The sequence below is a fragment of the Aulostomus chinensis genome, chromosome 1, assembly GCF_037954235.1.
Source record: "Aulostomus chinensis isolate RoL2024-O1b breed Wild chromosome 1, RoL_Achi_v1.0, whole genome shotgun sequence".
NCBI lineage: Eukaryota > Metazoa > Chordata > Actinopteri > Syngnathiformes > Aulostomidae > Aulostomus > Aulostomus chinensis.
Window position 1 is genome coordinate 44,479,142 of NC_141320.1, and position 22,712 is coordinate 44,501,853.

Below are 22,712 nucleotides of genomic sequence, written 5' to 3' on the forward strand. Positions count from 1 at the left end.
TTGATGAGCAACTATCACTACATTACTGTTAGCATCACTTTGAGTTTGTTAGCAATTATCACTACATTACTGTTCGCATCATTTTGAGTTCATGAGCAATTCTTACGACATCACTGTAGCATTGAATTGAGTTCATTAGCAACTCTTACTACATGACTGTCAGCATCACTTTGAGGTTATTCGAAACACTTACTACATTACTGTAAGCATCACTGAATTGATTAGCAACTATCACTACATTACTGTTAGCATCATTTTGAGTTCATTAGCAATTCTTCCGACATCACTTTCGCAATATTTTGAGGTTCGTAGCAACTTTAACTACATTACTGTCACATTATTTTGAGGTTCGTAGCAACTCTTACTACATTACTGTCAGCTTCACTTTGGGTTTATTAGCAACTATCACTACATTACTGTTAGCATCATTTGGAGATCATTCCCAATTCTTCTGACATCACTGTCGCATCATTTGGAGATCTTTAGCAATTCTTCTGACATCACTGTCGCAATATTTTGAGGTTCGTAGCAACTCTTACTAAATGACTGTCAGCATCACTTTGAGGTTATTCGAAAACACTTACGACATTACTGCAAGCATCACTGAGTTGATTAGCAACTATCACTACATTACTGTTAGCATCATTTTAAGTTCATTAGCAATTCTAAGGACATCACTGTCGCAATATTTTGACGTTCGTAGCAACTTTTACTACATTACTGTCGCATTATTTTGAGGTTCGTAGCAACTCTTAGTACATGACTGTCAGCATCACTTTGAGGTTATTCGAAACGTTAACTCCATTACTGTTAGCATCATTTTGATTTCATTTGCAATTCTTACTAAATCACTGTCGCATCATTTTGAGATCATTAGCAATTCTTCTGACATCACCGTCACATTATTTTGAGGTTCGTAGCAACTCTTACTACATTATTGTTGCATTATTTTAAGGTTCCTCGCAACTCTTACTACATTACTGTCAGCATCACTTTGAGTTTATTAGCAACTATCACTACATTACTGTTAGCATCATTTTGAGTTCATTAGCAATTCTTAATAAATCACTGTCGCATCTTTTTGAGATCTTTAGCAATTCTACTGACATCACTGTCGCATTATTTTGAGGTTCGTAGCAACTCTTACTATATGACTATCAGCATCACTTTGAGGTTGTTCGAAACACTTGCTACATTACTGTAAGCATCACTGAGTTGATTAGCTAGCAATTCTTCCGAAATCACTGTCGCAATATTTTGAGGTTTGGAGCAACTCTTACTACATTACTGTCGCATTATTTTTAGGTTCGTAGCAACTCTTACTAAATGACTGTCAGCATCACTTTGAGGTTGTTCAAAACACTTACTACATTACTGTAAGCATCACTGAGTTGATGAGCAACTATCACTACATTACTGTTAGCATCACTTTGAGTTTGTTAGCAACTATCACTACATTACTGTTCGAATCATTTTGAGTTCATGAGCAATTCTTACGACATCACTGTAGCATTGAATTGAGTTCATTAGCAACTCTTACTACATGACTGTCAGCATCACTTTGAGGTTATTCGAAACACTTACTACATTACTGTAAGCATCACTGAATTGATTAGCAACTATCACTACATTACTGTTAGCATCATTTTGAGTTCATTAGCAATTCTTCCGACATCAATTTCGCAATATTTTGAGGTTCGTAGCAACTTTAACTACATTACTGTCACATTATTTTGAGGTTCGTAGCAACTCTTACTACATTACTGTCAGCTTCACTTTGAGTTTATTAGCAACTATCACTACATTACTGTTAGCATCATTTGGAGATCATTCCCAATTCTTCTGACATCACTGTCGCATCATTTTGAGATCTTTAGCAATTCTTCTGACATCACTGTCGCAATATTTTGAGGTTCGTAGCAACTCTTACTAAATGACTGTCAGCATCACTTTGAGGTTATTCGAAAACACTTACGACATTACTGCAAGCATCACTGAGTTGATTAGCAACTATCACTACATTACTGTTAGCATCATTTTAAGTTCATTAGCAATTCTAAGGACATCACTGTCGCAATATTTTGACGTTCGTAGCAACTTTTACTACATTACTGTCGCATTATTTTGAGGTTCGTAGCAACTCTTAGTACATGACTGTCAGCATCACTTTGAGGTTATTCGAAACGTTAACTCCATTACTGTTAGCATCATTTTGATTTCATTTGCAATTCTTACTAAATCACTGTCGCATCATTTTGAGATCATTAGCAATTCTTCTGACATCAGTGTCACATTATTTTGAGGTTCGTAGCAACTCTTACTACATTATTGTTGCATTATTTTAAGGTTCCTCGCAACTCTTACTACATTACTGTCAGCATGACTTTGAGTTTATTAGCAACTATCACTACATTACTGTGAGCATCATTTTGAGTTTATGAGCAATTCTCACGACATCACTGTAGCATTGAATTGAGTTCAATAGCAACTCTTACTAAATGACTGTCAGCATCACTTTGAGGTTGTTCGAAACTCTTACGACATTACTGTAAGCATCACTGAGTTTCTTAGCAACTATCACTACATTACTGTTAGCATCATTTTAAGTTCATTAGCAATTCTTACTACATCACTGTCGTATCATTTTGAGATCATTAGCAATTCTTCTTACGTCACTGTCGCATTATTTTGAGGTTCGTAGCAACTTTTACTACATTACTGTCGCATTATTTTGAGGTTCGTAGCAACTCTTAGTACATGACTGTCAGCATCACTTTGAGGTTATTCGAAACTCTTACGACATTACTGTAAGCATCACAGAGTTTCTTAGCAACTATCACTCCATTACTTTTAGCATCATTTTGAGTTCATTAGCAATTCTTACTAAATCACTGTCGCATCATTTTGAGATCATTAGCAATTCTTCTGACATCACTGTCGCATTATATTGAGGTTCGTAGCAACTCTTACTACATGACTGTCAGCATCACTTTGAGGTTATTCGAAACACTTTCTACATTACTGTAAGCATCACTGCCTTGATTAGCAACTATCACTACATTACTGTTAGCATCATTTTGAGTTCATTAGCAATTCTTCCGACATCACTGTCGCAATATTTTGAGGTTCGTAGCAACTTTTACTACATTACTGTCGCATTATTTTGAGGTTCGTAGCAACTCTTAGTACATGACTGTCAGCATCACTTTGAGGTTATTCGAAACACTTACTACATTACTGTAAGCATCATTGAATTGATTAGCAACTATCACTACATTACTGTTAGCATCATTTTGAGTTCATTAGCAATTCTTCCGACATCACTGTCGCAATATTTTGAGGTTTGTAGCAACTTTTACTACATTACTTTCGCATTATTTTGAGGTTCGTAGCAACTCTTACTACATGACTGTCAGCATCACTTTGAGGTTATTCGAAAGTTTCACTCCATTACTGTTCGCATCATCTTGAGTTCATTAGCAATTCTTCCGACATCACTGTCGCAATATTTTGAGGTTCGTAGCAACTTTTACTACATTTCTGTCGCATTATTTTGAGGTCCGTAGCAACTCTTAGTACATGACTGTCAGCATCACTTTGAGGTTATTCGAAACGTTCACTCCATTACTGTTAGCATCATTTTGAGTTCATTAGCAATTCTTACTAAATCACTGTTGCATCATTTTGAGATCATTAGCAATTCTTCTGACATCACTGTCACATTATTTTGAGGTTCGTAGCAACTCTTACTACATTATTGTTGCATTATTTTAAGGTTCGTAACAACATTACTACATTACTGTCAGCATCACTTTGAGTTTTTTAGCAACTATCACTACATTACTGTTAACATCATTTTGAGTTCATGAGCAATTCTCACGACATCACTGTAGCATTAAATTGAGTTCATTAGCAACTCTTACTAAATGACATTCAGCCTCACTTTGAGGTTGTTCGAAACACATACTAGATTACTGTAAGCATCACTGAGTTTCTTCGCAACTATCACTACATTGCTGTTAGCATCATCTTGAGTTCATTCGCAATTCTTCCGACATCACTGTCGCAATATTTTGAGGTTCGTAGCAACACTTACTACATGACTGTCAGCATCACTTTGAGGTTATTCGAAAGTTTCACTCCATTACTGTTAGCATAATCTTGAGTTCATTAGCAATTCTTCCGACATCACTGTCGCAATATTTTGAGGTTCGTAGTAACTTTTACTACATCACTGTCGCATCATTTTTAGATCTTTAGCAATTCTTCTGACATTACTGTCGCATTAGTTTGAGGTTCGTAACAACTCTTACTACATGACTGTCAGCATCACTTTGAGGTTATTCGAAACACTTACTACATTACTGCAAGCATCACTGAGTTGATTAGCAACTATCACTACATTACTGTTAGCATCATTTTAAGTTCATTAGCAATTCTTCCGACATCACTGTCGCAATATTTTGAGGTTCGTAGCAACTTTTATTACATTACTGTCGCATTATTTTGAGGTTTGTAGCAACTCTTAGTACATGAATGTCAGCATCAGTTTGAGGTTATTCGAAACGTTCACTCCATTACTGTGAGCATCATTTTGAGTTCATTCGCAATTCTTCTGACATCACTGTTGCATCATTTTGAGATCATTGGCAATTCTTCTGACATCACTGTCGCATTATTTTGAGGTTCGTAGCAACTTTTACTACATTACTGTCGCATTATTTTGAGGTTCGTAGCAACTCTTAGTACATGACTGTCAGCATCACTTTGAGGTTATTCGAAACATTCACTCCATTACTTTTAGCATCATTTTGAGTTCATTAGCAATTCTTACTAAATCACTGTCGCATCATTTTGAGATCATTAGCAATTCTTCTGACATCACTGTCGCATTATATTGAGGTTCGTAGCAACTCTTACTACATGACTGTCAGCATCACTTTGAGGTTATTCGAAACACTTTCTACATTACTGTAAGCATCACTGCCTTGATTAGCAACTATCACTACATTACTGTTAGCATCATTTTGAGTTCATTAGCAATTCTTCCGACATCACTGTCGCAATATTTTGAGGTTCGTAGCAACTTTTACTACATTACTGTCGCATTATTTTGAGGTTTGTAGCAACACTTACTACATGACTGTAAGCATCACTTTGAGGTTATTCGAAACACTTACTACATTAATTTAAACATCACTGAGTTGATTAGCAACTATCACTACATTACTGTTAGCATCATTTTGAGTTCATTAGCATTTCTTCCGACATCACTGTCGCAATATTTTGAGGTTCGTAGCAACTTTTACTACATTACTGTCGCATTATTTTGAGGTTCGTAGCAACTCTTACTTCATGAATGTCAGCATCACTTTGAGGTTATTGGGAACGTTCACTCCATTACTGTTAGCATCATTTTGATTTCATCAGCAATTCTGACTACATCACTGTCGCATCATTTTGAGATCATTAGCAATTCTTCTGACATCACTGTCGCATTATTTTGAGGTTCGTAGCAACTCTTACTACATCACTGTCGCATTATTTTGAGGTTCGTAGCAACTCTTAGTACATGACTGTCAGCATCACTTTGAGGTTGTTTGAAACTCTTACTACATTACTGAAAGCATCACTGAGTTTCTTAGCAACTATCACTACATGACTGTTCGCATCATCTTGAGTTCATTAGCAATTCTTCCGACATCACTGTCGCAATATTTTGAGGTTCGTAGCAACTCTTACTACATTATTGTTGCATTATTTTAAGGTTCCTAGCAACTCTTACTACATTACTGTCAGCATCACTTTGAGTTTATTAGCAACTATCACTACGTTACTGTTAGCATCATTTTGAGTTGTTGAGCAATTCTCACGACATAACTGTAGCATTGAACTGAGTTCATTAGCAACTCTTACTAAATGACTGTCAGCATCACTTTGAGGTTGTTCGAAACTCTTACTACATTACTGTAAGCATCACTGAGTTTCTTAGCAACTTTCACTACACGACTGTTAGCATCATCTTGAGTTCATTAGCAATTCTTCCGACATCACTGTCGCAATATTTTGAGGATCGTAGCAAATTTTACTACATTACTGTCGCATTATTTTGAGGTTTGTAGCAACACTTACTACATGACTGTAAACATCACTTTGAGGTTATTCGAAACACTTACTACATTACTTTAAGCGTCACTGAGTTGATTAGCAACTTTCACTACATTACTGTTAGCATCATTTTGAGTTCATTAGCATTTCTTCCGACATCACTGTCGCAATATTTTGAGGTTCGTAGCAACTTTTTCTACATTACTGTCGCATTATTTTGAGGTTCGTAGCAACTCTTACTTCATGACTGTCAGCATCACTTTGAGGTTATTCGAAAGTTTCACTCCATTACTGTTAGCATCATTTTGAGTTCATTAGCAATTCTTACTACATCACTGTCGCATCATTTTGAGATCATTAGCAGTTCTTCCGACATCACTGTCTCAATATTTTGAGGTTCGTAGCAACTCTTACTACATTTTTGTTGCATTATTTTAAGGTTCATAGCAACTCTTACTACATTACTGTCAGCATCACTTTGAGTTTATTAGCAGCTATCACTACATTACTGTTAGCATCATTTTGAGTTGTTGAGCAATTCTCACGACATCACTGTTGCACTAAATTGAGTTCATTCGCAACTCTTACTACATGACTGTCAGCATCACTTTGAGGTTGTTCGAAACTCTTACTACATTACTTGATGCATCACTGAGTTTCTTAGCAACTTTCACTACATGACTGTTAGCATCATTTCGAGTTCATTAGCAATTCTTCCGACATCACTGTCCCATTATTTTGAGGTTCGTAGCAACTCTTACTACATGACTGTCAGCATCACTTTGAGGTTATTCGAAACACTAACTACATTACTATAAGCATCACTGAGTTTCTTAGCAAGTATCACTACATTACTGTTAGCATCATTTTGAGTTCATTAGCAATTCTTCCGACATCACTGTCGCAATATTTTGAGGTTCGTAGCAACTTTTACTACATTATTGTTGCATTATTTTAAGGTTCCTAGCAACTCTTACTACATTACTGTCAGCATCACTTTGAGTTTATTAGCAACTATCACTACATTACTGTTAGCATCATTTTGAGTTGTTGAGCAATTCTCACGACATAACTGTAGCATTGAACTGAGTTCATTAGCAACTCTTACTAAATGACTGTCAGCATCACTTTGAGGTTGTTCGAAACTCTTACTACATTACTGTAAGCATCACTGAGTTTCTTAGCAACTTTCACTACATGACTGTTAGCATCATCTTGAGTTCATTAGCAATTCTTCCGACATCACTGTCGCAATATTTTGAGGTTCGTAGCAAATTTTACTACATTACTGTCGCATTATTTTGAGGTTTGTAGCAACACTTACTACATGACTGTAAGCATCACTTTGAGGTTATTCGAAACACTTACTACATTAATTTAAACATCACTGAGTTGATTAGCAACTATCACTACATTACTGTTAGCATCATTTTGAGTTCATTAGCATTTCTTCCGACATCACTGTCGCAATATTTTGAGGTTCGTAGCAACTTTTACTACATTACTGTCGCATTATTTTGAGGTTCGTAGCAACTCTTACTTCATGAATGTCAGCATCACTTTGAGGTTATTCGGAACGTTCACTCCATTACTTTTAGCATCATTTTGATTTCATCAGCAATTCTGACTACATCACTGTCGCATCATTTTGAGATCATTAGCAATTCTTCTGACATCACTGTCGCATTATTTTGAGGTTCGTAGCAACTCTTACTACATCACTGTCGCATTTTTTTGAGGTTCGTAGCAACTCTTAGTACATGACTGTCAGCATCACTTTGAGGTTGTTTGAAACTCTTACTACATTACTGAAAGCATCACTGAGTTTCTTAGCAACTATCACTACATGACTGTTCGCATCATCTTGAGTTCATTAGCAATTCTTCCGACATCACTGTCGCAATATTTTGAGGTTCGTAGCAACTCTTACTACATTATTGTTGCATTATTTTAAGGTTCCTAGCAACTCTTACTACATTACTGTCAGCATCACTTTGAGTTTATTAGCAACTATCACTACATTACTGTTAGCATCATTTTGAGTTGTTGAGCAATTCTCACGACATAACTGTAGCATTGAACTGAGTTCATTCGCAACTCTTACTACATGACTGTCAGCATCACTTTGAGGTTGTTCGAAACTCTTACTACATTACTTGATGCATCACTGAGTTTCTTAGCAACTATCACTACATTACTGTTAGCATCATTTTGAGTTCATTAGCAATTCTTCCGACATCACTGTCCCATTATTTTGAGGTTCGTAGCAACTCTTACTACATGACTGTCAGCATCACTTTGAGGTTGTTCGAAACTCTTACTACATTGCTGTAAGCATCACTGAGTTTCTTAGCAACTATCACTTCATGACTTTTAGCATCATCTTGAGTTCATTAGCAATTCCTCCGACATCACTGTCGTATTTATTTTTAGGTTCGTAGCAACTTTTACTACATTACTGTCGCATTATTTTGAGGTTCGTAGCAACTCTTAGTACATGACTGTCAGCATCACTTTGAGGTTATTCGAAACGTTCACTCCATTACTGTTAGCATCATTTTGAGTTCATTAGCAATTCTTACTACATCACTGTCGCATCATTTTGAGATCATTAGCAGTTCTTCCGACATCAATGTCTCAATATTTTGAGGTTCGTAGCAACTCTTACTACATTTTTGTTGCATTATTTTAAGGTTCATAGCAACTCTTACTACATTACTGTCAGCATCACTTTGAGTTTATTAGCAGCTATCACTACATTACTGTTAGCATCATTTTGAGTTGTTGAGCAATTCTCACGACATAACTGTAGCATTGAACTGAGTTCATTAGCAACTCTTACTAAATGACTGTCAGCATCACTTTGAGGTTGTTCGAAACTCTTACTACATTACTGTAAGCATCACTGAGTTTCTTAGCAACTATCACTACATGACTGTTAGCATCATCTTGAGTTCATTAGCAATTCTTCCGACATCACTGTCGCAATATTTTGAGGTTCGTAGCAAATTTTACTACATTACTGTCGCATTATTTTGAGGTTTGTAGCAACACTTACTACATGACTGTAAGCATCACTTTGAGGTTATTCGAAACACTTACTACATTACTGTAAGTATCACTGAGTTGATTAGCAATTCTTACTACATCACTGTCGCATCATTTTGAGATCATTAGCAGTTCTTCCGACATCACTGTCTCAATATTTTAAGGTTCGTAGCAACTCTTACTACATTTTTGTTGCATTATTTTAAGGTTCGTAGCAACTCTTACTACATGACTGTAAGCATCACTGAGTTTCTTAGCAACTATCACTACATTACTGTTAGCATCATCTTGAGTTCATTAGCAATTCTTCCGACATCACTGTCGCAATATTTTGAGGTTCGTTGCAACTCTTACTACATGACTGTCAGCATCACTTTGAGGTTATTCGAAACACTAACTACATTACTGTAAGCATCACTGAGTTTCTTAGCATGTATCACTACATTACTATTAGCATCATTTTGAGTTCATTAGCAATTCTTCCGACATCACTGACGCAATATTTTTAGGTTCGTAGCAACGTTTACTACATTACTGTCGCATTATTTTAAGGTTCGTAGCAACTCTTACTACATGACTGTCAGCATCACTTTGAGGTTATTCGAAACACTAACTACATTACTGTAAGCATCACTGAGTTTCTTAGCAAGTATCACTACATTACTGTTAGCATCATTTTGAGTTCATTAGCAATTCTTCCGACATCACTGTCGCAATATTTTGAGGTTCGGAGCAACTCTTACTACATGACTGTCAGCATCACTTTGAGGTTATTCGAAAGTTTAACTCCATTACTGTTAGCATCATTTTGAGTTCATTAGCAATTCTTACGACATCACTGTCGCATCATTTTGAGATCATTAGCAGTTCTTCCGACATCACTGTCTCAATATTTTGAGGTTCGTAGCAACTCTTACTACATTTTTGTTGCATTATTTTAAGGTTCATAGCAACTCTTACTACATTACTGTCAGCATCACTTTGAGTTTATTAGCAGCTATCACTACATTACTGTTCGCATCATTTTGAGTTGTTGAGCAATTCTCACGACATCACTGTTGCACTAAAATGAGTTCATTCGCAACTCTTACTACATGACTGTCAGCATCACTTTGAGGTTGTTCGAAACTCTTACTACATTACTTGATGCATCACTGAGTTTCTTAGCAACTATCACTACATTACTGTTAGCATCCTTTTGAGTTCATTAGCAATTCTTCCGACATCACTGTCAGCATCACTTTGAGTTTATTAGCAGCTATCACTACATTACTGTTAGCATCATTTGGAGTTGTTGAGCAATTCTCACGACACAACTGTAGCATTGAACTGAGTTCATTAGCAACTCTTACTAAATTACTGTCAGCATCACTTTGAGGTTGTTCGAAACTCTTACTACATTACTGTAAGCATCACTGAGTTTCTTAGCAACTATCACTACATGACTGTTAGCATCATCTTGAGTTCTTTAGCAATTCTTCCGACATCACTGTCGCAATATTTTGAGGTTCGTAGCAAATTTTACTACATTACTGTCGCATTATTTTGAGGTTTGTAGCAACACTTACTACATTACTGTAAGCATCACTGAGTTTCTTAGCAACTATCACTTCATGACTGTTAGCATCATCTTGAGTTCATTAGCAATTCTTCCGACATCACTGTCGTATTTATTTTTAGGTTCGTAGCAACTTTAACTACATTACTGTCGCATTATTTTGAGGTTCGTATCAACTCTTAGTACATGACTGTCAGCATCACTTTGAGGTTATTCGAAACGTTCACTCCATTACTGTTAGCATCATTTTGAGTTCATTAGCAATTCTTAATAAATCACTGTCTCATCATTTTTAGATCATTAGCAATTCTTCTGACATCACTGTCACATTGTTTTGAGGTTCGTAGCAACTCTTACTACATGACTGTAAGCATCACTGAGTTTCTTAGCAACTATCACTACATTACTGTTAGCATCATATTGAGTTCATTAGCAATTCTTCCGACATCACTGTCGCAATATTTTGAGGTTCGTAGCAACTCTTACTACATGACTGTCAGCATCACTTTGAGGTTATTCGAAACACTAACTACATTACTGTAAGCATCACTGAGTTTCTTAGCAAGTATCACTACATTACTGTTAGCATCATTTTGAGTTCATTAGCAATTCTTCCGACATCACTGACGCAATATTTTTAGGTTCGTAGCAACGTTTACTACATTACTGTCGCATTATTTTGAGGTTGATAGCAACACTTACTACATGACTGTCAGCATCACTTTGAGGTTATTCGAAAGTTTCACTCCATTACTGTTAGCATCATTTTGAGTTCATTCGCAATTCTTACTACATCACTGTCGCATCATTTTGAGATCATTAGCAATTCTTCCGACATCACTGTCGCAATATTTTGAGGTTCGTAGCAACTCTTACTACATTATTGTTGCATTATTTTAAGGTTCGTAGCAACTCTTACTACATGACTGTCAGCATCACTTTGAGTTTATTAGCAACTATCACTACATTACTGTTAGCATCATTTTGAGTTGTTGAGCAATTCTCACGACATCACTGTAGCATTAAATTGAGTTCATTAGCAATTCTTCCGACATCACTGTCGCAATATTTTTAGGTTCGTAGCAACTTTTACTACATTACTGTCGCATTATTTTGAGGTTCGTAGCAACTCTTACTACATTTCTGTCAGCATCACTTTGAGATCATGAGCAACTATCACTACATTACTGTTAGCATCATTTTGAGTTTATTAGCAATTCTTACTCCATCACTGTCGCAACATTTTGAGATCATTAGCAATTCTTCCAACATCACTGTCGCATTATTTTGAGGTTCGTAGCAACTCTTACTACATGACTGTCAGCATCACTTTGAGATTATTCTAAACTTTCACTTCATTACTGAAAGCATCACTGATTTTATGAGCAACTATCACTACATTACTTTTAGCATCATTTTGAGTTCATTAGCAATTCCTACGACATCACTGTAGCATTATTTTGAGGGTAGTAGCAACTCTTACTACATGACTTTCAGCATCATTTGAAATTGTTCGAAACACTTACTACATTACTGTCAGCATCACTGAGTTTATTTGCAACTATCACTCCATTACTGTTAGCATCATTTTGAGTTAATGAGCAATTCTGACTCCATCACTGTCACATCATTTTGAGACCATTAGCAATTCTTCCGACATCACTGTCGCATTTTTTGGAGGTTTGTAGCAACTCTTCCTCCATTACTGTCGCATCATTTTGAGATCATGAGCAATTCTTCCGACATCACTGTAGCATTATTTTGAGGTTTTGAGGTACCTTTGTTTGTAACCTCGTCCCCACTGATCCTGGATCTGCTCGACGTTCCTGCCTGTTAAAAGGAAGGTTTTCATCACCACTGTTGCAGGATGTGCTGCTGATGGAGAATTGTTGGGTGGAGGTTCATTGAAGGAGTTTGGTGCTGGACCTGCTCTACTAGTAAAGAGTCAGGAGAGAACTTTGTTGTGATTTGGTGCAATACAAATAAAATTAACTTGACCAGTGTTATTTGTGGTCTTTTGTTAATTGCATGCCACATGAAATTATTATTGGTCAGTTTTCTAGCGACTGTCTCACAGTGGTAAGACAAGAACACTTCTACTTTTGATGATGACAGTTTGTTCAACACTAAGCTTCATCCAGTACCATGTTGTCAAACACTGGAACCTCCACAGCACCTGAACAGGGACTTGAACCCTGGACCCTCACATTAAAAGTCTGATGCTCTACCGTCTGAGCTCCTCAGGCTCTTTCTACAGCATTGAGACAGGAACAGAAACACCTGTGAAGGTCAAACTGATGCTTTCTTGACTTGTTCAGTCCTCCATGTTAAAGTCCACCATGCTTTTGATTGGCTCTGATTCTCTGTGGCAAAATCCAACAAGAGGCTCCAAAAATGTCCTGAATGTCACAAGAATGCACAGGACAAGATGTTAGTTTCCTTCATGTCTGCAGTTCCTCCACTGGAAAGTAAAGTCAATGCTGCTCCTCTGCTGAAACCTGGGATCGGACCAGGGACCTTTAGATCTTCAGTCTAAGGCTCTCCCAACTGAGCTGGTTCAGTTCTGAGTGAGGGCCCTGCTTCTCTCATTTATAATCTCTTCCACTCTCACTGGACCTTAGAGAGGATTGGAGCTTCTGAAGTCCTGACACATTGAACAGTTCTACAGGACCAAACTGAACGAACTGAAGAAGCTTCTTGGAACTCTAAACTTCTTAACTCTCTTTCTCCAAGAACTGTGCCTGGACGAAGGCCGTTTCCAGCTGTCCTTCAAGCTGACGAGGGCCAAGTTTGATGACCTGTTTGTGAGGATATCAAGGATGGACACCAACTACAGGCCCCAGGTCCGTTGACATGACTTCCCTGACACCAGGGGAATGTCAACGCTGACAGGCTCTCTGGACTCATTGTCATGAGAATTTGTCACATCAGTTGAATATCTTCACATACGTGAATTCATTGAAGGAGTGTGGTTCTGGACCTGCTCTACCTGTCAAGTGTCTTGAGAGAACTTTTGTTGTGATTTGGCACAATATAAATAACATTGACTCGACAATAAATCGACTCTTTCCCCAACCATTTAAAGCAAACAGCCGTTCCCACTGATCCTGGATCTGTGCAACGTTCCTGCTTTTTAAAAGGAAAATTGTCATCATTGCTTTTGCAGGATGTGCTGGCTGATGGAGAATTGTTGGCTATGAACTCACTGAACTCAGTCCAAGTCATTAGTTTTGAGCAAACTCATGACTCCTGATGTTTAACTCAATTGTTTGTTAAACACAGAGATCCAGGTGTAGTTCCTCTATGTTCATCCACTAAACTAGAATAGAGTTCTCCTCTTTCCATGGTGGAACAAAGAAGGGGGAGGGTCAATAAGAATATGATCTTTGGACGTTACAGCATCTAAAGACTCAAATCCATATTTCAGGATACATATTTGAGAGGGAGGAAACAGTGATGGGAGGCTGGAGGCTTTAAGGGCTTGATTTTTAGCGGCCAGTGAAGCCACCTTTTGCTGGCTGAGTCCCAGAGACTCATAGAGGCTCTTTGTGGAGGATTTCCACGAGAGTCCAGCATCGGAACTTGTTAGTTTCCTGTCAACTGAGTCCAGGATGTCCCCGAGGTCCTTATTGGGTGATGAGGGTGCGCTGGACGGTCGGCTTCTTTTGGGAAGTGGGGTCGCCACGTTACCGGTCCTCCCCATGACGGGTCGGTGGCAGCACTCGTCTACGTTCCCCTGCAGACTTTCTGCGGTTCCTTCTTCCAGATTTTATTGATGAGGATTGTTGTGGATGAGAGAATTGAAAATTCTTACTTCAGTTTGAGGTTTTGATGATTCAAACTGTGTAGACTGGCGTTAAGAAGTTAGCTTGTTTGGATAAATTCAGGTGTGAGCCACCACACTGAATCAGGCACAGGTAGGACGTTCACCCTGACATAGAACATCAACAGCTTAACGTTGCTGCAGGACTCCAACCTGAGCAGGGAGACCCCAATGGATTTCTAGTCCATTGCCTTCACCACTCAGCCACAACGACCACATTCACACACACATTTGAAGAGGATGGATATTCACAAAATGATCTTAATTTCTGTCACAAGCCCATTTGTGTGAGGTCCTATTTTCTCTTTTTCAGCATTCCTTTGTTTCCAGGTCTCTAATAAGTGCAGAATTACAAAGACAAGCAAGCTGGATCCATCCTGGGCAGGTGATAGGAGCCATTGACCACTGGCCAGAGACCCTGGCACAGACGTTGGGGGTGGTGAGAGAGAGCATTTCTACAATTATATTCTACATTTATAGAAGTCTACAATCCTACAATTTCATTGAGCAGACGCTTTTGTCCACAGCCACGTACGTACATCACATGTATAGAACATATATGTTCCTCTTTCATCTACTGATTAACCACAAAATGCAGTCAAATGCCAGTAAATTCTGAGTATTTATTCATTATTCATGATTATTCATTATTTTTGAATCCATTTTCACTGTCACTCTTCTGTTCATTTTCAGTTTGATTCATAAAAATGAACAAACTTTGACGTGTTTTCTTCTCTTGTGTGTCAACAACTTTGGATTGGGAATCTCCTGACAAACAGACCACATGACCAGGAGGAAGTGTTGTTGGTGAGTTTGGCCCCTGAGCTCAAGACAGTTGGGACCAATAAAGGACAGCTTCAAATGCAGCTGTGAAGCCTCGTTGTCAGCTGGGAGGAACGACAGGTGTCTCCCTCTAGTGGCTCCTCACAGCAACACCAGCCTCATTTCAAACACATGCATCCACCACCTCACTACCAAAGGCCAGTTGGGCCTGGACAGACAGGAGAGTTTCAAGTGTTGGACAAAGGTCTTTAAGATGTTCTTATTAATTCTATAACCTCTGAGATTAAAATCTATGGAATTACAAGCAACAAGCAGCCAAACACCTGATCAGATGCTCCTTCATGAGGCTGAGAAGAATCAATCTAAACTGGGATGAAGAAAATTAACTGAGAGGAGAAACCTCCTGATTGGCTGACATGGACCCACCTGATCCATGTCAGCCTTGTTGGATCAGAAAGAGGTGGATCAGAGGAATCAGTGGATCAAGACTCAGGTGGCAGATGAAGAGTCTCTGTATTCACAATGGAGTCAGAGAAATCTTCCAACGTGAGAGAACGTGACAGACCATTTTATACTGAAGACAGGCTGTGTGTGTGTGTGTGTGTGTGTGTGTGTGTGTGTGTGTGTGTGTGTGTTTATGTGCAGACTTTTCCCTGGAACAACGTCTTTTATTTGAAGCAAGAAAGCAAGAGCCTCCAGATCAAAGTCAGAATTGATGATGATGTCATCAGGGGGCTTTGATAGTGTATTTATTTGTACCTAGAATTCTGTCTTTGATCTCAGGAGGACGTGAGAGAAACTCAACTTTAAAAAGTATATGAGAGCATTCAGCTTGGTTAGAAAACATTTTGACTGTTGAACAGTAGAGTTTGTTAGAAACAGTTTACAACACTCAGAATTAAATTGAAGATACAAAAACCTTCCACACTTAAATCCTGTCTCTAACTTCAAACTGGGGATGAACATTTTTATAATCAATCTGTCTCTATGTGTTGGCCCTGCCATGGACTGGTGACCTGTCCAGGATAAACCCCGCCCCTCACCTGAGGGCTGCTGGGATAGGCTCCACCCCCACTAACCATTGCAGATCATCAATAACCAAAGCTACTAAGGAGGATTACAGAGTTTGGGAGTCAGTGACTTAATAGAGTCTAACAAAGGGTTGAACCTGAATGAGACAGTCACCCTTCAACATGGGGCCATGGCAGAGGGAACCAAGAACACTACAATGGGGGTGAGAGTGGAGCCATGATGGATTCACAGTTCATCACCTCCACCATCATGTGGACCACCTGATCACCTCTCCCTCAACCTCTAAATAACTCATTCCCTGACCGGGAATCGAACCCGGGCCGCGGCGGTGAGAGCGCCGAATCCTAGCCACTAGACCATCAGGGACCACACTGAGCTCTCCAACAACAGAGACTATAGACAATGACTCAAGAACACAGGACTCTGTGGTCTCAGCTTGAGATGCAGAGGGTCCACCAAGACCACCAGACACCTCAGCCCCCTAAAGACAGTCCACCCCCAGGATCCTGCCCCCCTCTGCTCCAACTCAGCCCTCCATTCATAACGTGACTTTCGCTACGTCCGAACTGCCAAGTACCAACCTACGTCCTCCTGCTACGACCTAAACATGGCGGCACCACTCAGACACCCGAGAAGATTGGTGGGGAAGCACGACCTCTGCTGGCAGAGCACAGATACCGCAATTAGGTACACAGCACCAATGAAAGCCCCACCTGCTGGCCTGACTGTGGTACTGCACTCCACTCTGAACGCACCCTTCACTCATTCTCTATTATTAAGCACGTTAACGCACCTGTACAGGTGTGTTCACATTATATACATATTATATATTTATGCTTGGCCGTTTTTGATGAACTTGGGCGGTACTCTGGTGCAGGGATGAGGTCATGGAGCTGATCTGGGAGCAGTCCTGATGTTAAATGCTGTGATGAAGGACAGTGTGGAGGAAAAATGAGTCAAATTTAAATTGTCAACAGTTCAACGTTGTTGGCAGGACTCCAACCTGAGCAGGGAGACCCCAATGGATTTCTAGTCCATCGCCTTCACCACTCGGCCACAACGACCACATTCACACACTTTTGTAGGAGACTGAAATTAGACAATGAAAGTTCATGTCAGCACAGTCAAACATTTTTTGTCCTCTCTCAAAGACAAACTATTTGTGTGTGTGTGTGTGTGTGTGTGTCAGTGTTGTGACTGAGCAGTGAAGAAGACGACCTTCTGACTCCATTTTCTTTGTTGCTCTTCTATCAGTTCCTCAGTTTCTCTCATCAAGTGAAGCAGCTTTGACAGGTTTACTTCTCTGTGTGTTCACAACTTTGGTCTTTAAACTCCTGACAAACTCACCACGTCACACATTTGGTGAATTAAAGCAACAAATAATGACATCATGATGATACAGGTTAGGGGGCACGGCCTGGAGGAAGAGTGGCCGTCTAGCAGAGTTGCTGGTTCAGTTCTCACTTCAGCTGGTGACCATGTTGAAGTGTCCTTGAGCAAGACACTGAGCCCCTCATTGCTCCTGATGACCAGCATCCAAGACCAACAAGCTTCTGATTGGCTCTGATTCTCTGAGTCAAAGTCCAACACAGGAAACAGAAACTCTTGAGGTTGTCTCACATTTTTTAAAGAAACTCAGCACAGGACAGTGATAGGAGGCTGGTTTCCTTGATGTGGGCTTCACCTCCTTGACCTAAACTGGTCAACATCAGCTGGTGTTCACTCTGATGATGTAGCGATGGTCTGGATTCTTCCTTCTGGAGCACCAAGCTGCTGGGAAGAAGCCTGATGATGTCAGAGTTGTGTTCAGTGGCTCCTGCTGGGTCCATTTCTGACAAAGGGGCTCCAAAGAGTTCAGCTGTTTCAAAGGTCAGGGTTGCTGTTAGCAGACGAGGTGGCCGAGTGGTTAAGGTGATGGACTGCTGATCCATTGAGCTCTGCAGGCGTGGGTTCCAATCCCATCCTCGTCGCAGGAGACTTTGGTTTCTGCTCCTAGATTCTGGAACGACTCTGAACTGTGAGGCTTTTAACTGACAGACAGCTGACTCAACTTCTCTTTCACAACCTGACCAAAACAACTCTGACACCCAGAGCTCACATGTGTCAATCACCTCTGGAGAAGGTCCCGCCCCCTTTGAGCCATAAATCCTCCCATCAGTGAAGAAAACTGAAGACACCTCTTGAATGAGAGCTGAAGCGTCTTCAAGAAACCTGAAACAGTCCACTAGGAACGTTTAAATCATTCTACAATCCTACAGTTTCATTGAGCTTTTGTCCAAAGTGAGCACGATATATATATATACATATATATACGATATACATGTGATACACGTGCATGTATCACATGTATATAATATATATGTGACACTCTTTCATCTACTCATTAACCAAAAATACAGTCTAATTCCAGTAAATTTGTGTAGAGGAAAACGTTATTTGTGCTGCTTCTTTATTTATTTATTTAGTTTAGTTAGTATTTTTTAATGTGTTTTCTTTCAAGTCACATTTTGTCCATTAACTTCATAATCAGAGTCTCCATCTCATCACATGACTAAAGTCTGGGTTCTGTATTGGTGGTAAAATATCCTTCCATGCCCCTCACTGGTCTGCACACAGAAAAGCATATTTTACTGGTTTCAGGTCTCTTAGCTTGTTCTCTCTCTTAAAGCAGCTGTGGCAGCTTTCATTGTGTGATTTATTTAAAATATAAATATGGAACAGAACCATTGGAATCAGATGTCAGGACATTTGAAGGAATGTCAATCTCCTGTTGAAATGTTGCACTGTGCAGCTGAGGCTCTCTGGCAGTGGCACCAGGAGCCACAATGGCAGAACCTGGACCCTCCTGGAGGAGAACCACAGGTGAGGGCCTTCTTGGCTCCAGATTGATGGAAATCAAGTGTCTGAGGCTGTTAGCAGCCATGAAGTTGATCTGGTTGGCACTGGTATTTGTTCTTGCTGCAGCTCAGGAGTGATTCAGGAGAAGAGTTTCAGAACAGCCCAGGTTGGGGACTGGAATTTTAAAATTTCCCCTGGAACCAGACAACCTTGGAGGGTAAAAGCTCCAATCATAGCCACTCAGATGCAGCAGCAGAAGAAGCTGTCATCCACCCTGACAGTCAGAGCATCAAGTCAAGAAAACATCACCATCTTGTAGTTCCAAACCTCCACCTGTCAGATTCAGCTACTTCTGATTGTGGGACTTTAAATGTGAACACAATGGAATTTGGACAAGGAGTTTTCCTTCCAGTCCAAACATCATCGTCCAGCCTCCAACCAGAGGTCCATCAGTTATCATGGAGCCACAGGTGGAGTCTGGATTCTTTTCTGGAATGAGACGGCAATGAGAGTCCTGCCAAGTGACATCACTGACATCACTGACATGAATGGATGACTTCAGTCACGTGACTGGATGATTTGAATATTTTGCTGTTGGCCTCTGGACCTTTTTTCAATCAGTAGTTGACCACAGGTAGCTTAGCTACCTTTTTTCCCTATTAAAAGGGTTTTCTATGGAGTTTTTCCTCAGTCGATGTAAGGGTCTAAGGGCAGAGGATGTTGTTATCATGCCATGTGAAGCCCTTTGAGACAAACTGTTGGTGAAAACGGGCTCTACAAATAAAATTGCCTTGCCTTGCCTTAGCTAACTGCTAACAAATTAACTTTTAGTCCAACAAAGAATGGGGGTTGATAGTCATTCATCCAAAGTCTTTGGTTTCAGATGGAGTCTCAACTGAGACTCCTAGTTCAGAGGATGGGTTTGTTTGCTATCAGGTTGCCACCTTTCAGAAATGAAAATCAGGGATGCCCAGCACGGCTCCTGGGGGCCATGACCACCAGGGGCCTGACTCCCATGAGGTGGGTGCCCACAGCAGAGGTGTGTTTTATTTTGTAGGTGTTTTTAGTCAAGGGGTGATCAAGAAAGCAATTCCTCCGACTTAAAGCTTGAAATGCTTTATCACCAATAAACACAGTCTTTATTGTGCAACACTGAACTGCACAATGAACTTTTAAAATATAAACTCAATAAATGGAGAACTTCATGTGACTTAAGTTCATAACACATCAACAGGTTTCCCTCCCTTCTTTTTCCAAGTCTCCTTCTTGTTCCTCCTTGCAGCTCTGGGGAACTCCTGGTCTTTCAAAGCCCTGTTGTAGAACTCTGAGCAGGACTGCTCCAAGCTGAGAGGGATCCCTCCTTTGAGCTCCATGGAGCTCCTGTTCCTGCTGTCCCTCCATTTGGGGGCCATTCTTGAAAAAACCCTTTCCACAGATCCACACTGTAAACCTGAATATGTTTGCAGAACTCAAAAAAAGTGAGGCAATCAGTTGCCACATTTTTTTTGAGTTCATAAAGTCAAACATTTGAGTTTATCAAAGATTAAATATTTGGAGTTGATATTTGATCTACTTTTAAATTACTCTTAAATTGAATTACTGATGAGGCCAACTCAAAAATTGTCAGTCAACAGTACTGAAATAATTCATTCATCTTTCTCATTGCAATAACTCCAGATAACGGAATCATTTCAAGTATGAAAACTCGGGATTTCATGTTCAATGAACTTAACATTTATTCGTTTTTCTTTCAATCTTCTGATTACACACGACTCCAAAACATTGACTTGCTTCAACTCCAAATCATTTACCTTCACACTTACAGTCAAATATTTGTGGCAACTGATAGCCTTAAACATATCAAGTACTCTTGACTCAAAAGTAGTAGTGGAAACTCTTCAAACTGTGAATCCAGCATTAGCCTTTGAGTTTAGACAATGATTTACCCTCACCTGTGCCTTGGAGCATGAAATGACATTTAAATCATATTTGAAAGTCAACAATTACAAAGGCACAATTTGGGCCATCTGGTTGTCAACTTGCAGTGCAGCAATGGAAACAATTGTCAAAACCCTACATACACAAGGAACAGTGTGTAGCCTTCCTTTGGCTGTCAGGTTAAAATCTAGTAACTTCAGGATGCACTAGAAAAGAAATTCAAACTCAAACTCTGACTCTGATGTCATTGGTGGTGACTGAACTCTACCCCCTGACAGACTGGGAAGGCTCCTATTGGTGATGTCATCATAAATACATGAAGGTCTTGTTTCAATGTTTTAACATTAAAGCTCATCTTAGTAAAACAATCAAGTTACCTGAACTAAGTTCTTTAAAAAAAAGACTGTCACTGACTTAAATAAATCAAATCTACTTCAAAGTTCCTTCTGTGGTCATAAGTCGGCCATTTTAAGTGTACTTGTAGTTCCAGAACATTCCAAGAGGAGATGATATGAATCATTTTGTTAGATGAACTCAGTTCCTCTGCTTTGATGTTGGTGGACCGAGGGGAGTTTGCCTGAACCTGCTTGGACCTGCTGGCTCCTGCTCAGTCCCTCACTCAGCCTCACTCAGCCTCAGCAGCACCGCTCCACTGAGGACTGATTCAGGTTCCTAGCAACCAAATAGGAGGAGAGCTGAACCTTCTTGCTGGGAGGCCACAGTGCTGACCACTGCACCATTGTGTCCCCTGAAAATGCCACCACCTTGTTGGGATTTTCTGTAAAAGCAAGCACACATGAACACAGCAGCTTCTTCACAGGGCTGGTGGTGCAATGGATAACGCGTCTGACTACGGATCAGAAGATTCTAGGTTCAACTCCTGGCCAGTGTGTCATCAACATTTCCTGTCAAATCAATGATAGAAGCTGTTGAATTTCTGTAACAGAACAAGGAGAAAGGAGCCCCAATGAAAGAGTGATGGTTCTTGATTCTGATTTTGTTCTTCACTCCTACACCAGAGAGTGAATGTGTGGGCTGGCTGGGAGCAACTGCCTGCTTCAGAGTGGGAGGAGCCTCAGGACTTTCCAGTGAGAGCTGCAAACTTCCACCAGCGCCCAGTGCCAGCAGGTCTTCATGATGGAGCTGAGAAGAACACAACAACACCAGAGCACTGGAGAGGAGCACAACACTTCTTTGCTTCCTTGCCTCTCTCATGTCTGTCTGTCCATCTGGAGCTGGGGGGAGGAGCTTCACATGTTTTTTCTTTTTTTAAAAAGGGAATGTCATGACTTCCTCTGTATGTTAGAATATGAACGACTAAAAATGTTCATCTCCAGTTTAAAGTTAGAATTAAACTGAAAATACAAAACTCTTCCCTCTTCAATCCTGTCCCTCAGTGTTGTAAACTGTTTCAAACAAATTCTACTGTTCAACAGTTCAAGTGTTTCTAATGAAGCTGAATGTTCTCCTCTACTTTCCTCAATTGGGTTTCTTTCATGTCCTCCTGAGATCAAAGACAGAATTCTAGGTACAAATAAAGACACCATCAAAGCCCTGATGACATCATCATCAATTCTGACTTTG

At 39.7% G+C, this 22,712-nt stretch overlaps 1 non-coding gene across 1 annotated transcript; it reads right to left on the reverse strand.

The window, feature by feature from the left end:
* Nucleotides 1-16,646: 16,646 nt before the first annotated feature.
* Nucleotides 16,647-16,718, reverse strand: trnae-cuc (transfer RNA glutamic acid (anticodon CUC)). Its single transcript has one exon. It is a non-coding gene; the product is annotated as a tRNA-Glu (tRNA).
* Between the last annotated feature and the right edge of the window lie 5,994 nt (nt 16,719-22,712).